The sequence below is a fragment of the Cavia porcellus genome, unplaced genomic scaffold (assembly GCF_034190915.1).
Source record: "Cavia porcellus strain 051 isolate PalLab524CR breed Dunkin Hartley unplaced genomic scaffold, mCavPor4.1 scaffold_2, whole genome shotgun sequence".
Taxonomy (NCBI): domain Eukaryota; kingdom Metazoa; phylum Chordata; class Mammalia; order Rodentia; family Caviidae; genus Cavia; species Cavia porcellus.
This window is the reverse complement of record NW_026947485.1, coordinates 111604718-111605891: the sequence shown is the minus strand read 5'-3', so window position 1 is coordinate 111605891 and position 1174 is coordinate 111604718. Positions and strand designations below refer to the sequence as shown.

Sequence of the window (1174 nt, the reverse complement as noted above, 5' to 3'; positions counted from 1 at the left end):
GTGTCTTCCCCTTTCTCTTCTGCAGGCTAATCAACTTCAACTCCTCCAAAGTTTCCTCACTTGACATGGATTTTAGATGCATTAACACTCATAAGTGTTCTAAACTGATAAAATTCTTTATACTGACCCATATAAACCAGCAATCTCTCCCATGCCATCCTGAATACACCCAGTCTTAAAAGGTAATATAGGTGGAGCTCCATAAGAAGTCAGAGGAGTCTCGCACCAGGGAAAGCTCAGCAGACTCATAGCCAGCACCAGCACCAGCTGTCCTTCTCCTCTTGGTCTCACAGTGTCAAAGATGGCCTCAGAAGGGTAAGTTCCTGATGAAGTGTTTTCCATTATTTTATGACATGAAAGTTCAGAAATGCTTCACACCAGAGGAAATCAAGAAAATAAAGAAGCCTGTCACTTGTTGACTCAATGATGCACAGACAAAAAGTGCATCATCCTTGAAGAATGCAAAGAGATCTTGGTTAGAAATATTGATATGACTATCACTGCTCTTTTCACGCGTTTTGTGGGAATGCTTCCTGAAAAAGATTGTTGCTATGCTTTAGTGCCACCTGAAACCAAGCTTTGAAACCAAGGAATCCAAAAGAGTTGATTTTCTGTGTATGTGGCCGTGGGCACCAGAACTAGCATCTCTGAAGAGTAAAGTGTACGGTAAGTGCAAGGATGCCACCAAAATGAAACTTCAAAGCATAAAATATGCATGTCAAATAGATGAGCCAGAAGACCTCAGTCAGGCTTCTATTGCTGAAAAGCCAGGTGCATCCTTACTTGTGACCTTTGAAGCATGCTCCACATAGACTATCTTTCAGTGCCACAGATTGGAAACCTCCATATTTAATCTTGCTCTCTTGCTCTGTAAGTAAACAAATATACTTAGGCCAGGTCTCATTGAGGGGGAGATGTCTTGTCATCTGTTAGAGTAAATATTCTCTAACCATATGCAAATGTGACCCTAAATAATCTAACCTCTATTATTAAAAAAAAAAAACTGAAAGAATGAAGTTGAAGATTGTCAGTTAAAGTTCCAGACTCAGCAGACCTAGAATTGAATGAATCCCAGCTCCACATACTGGTTGACTGATCTCATTCAAAAATGCTTATTTCTCTAAATTTGTTTCTTGATCTGTGTAATGAATGGGGGAACATGAGAACACACTTA

General features: G+C 39.9%; 1 pseudogene; it reads left to right on the top strand.

Moving 5' to 3' along the window:
- Positions 1-353: 353 nt before the first annotated feature.
- On the top strand, positions 354-812 carry LOC134473030 (destrin-like; annotated as a pseudogene).
- The last annotated feature ends 362 nt before the right edge of the window (positions 813-1174 follow it).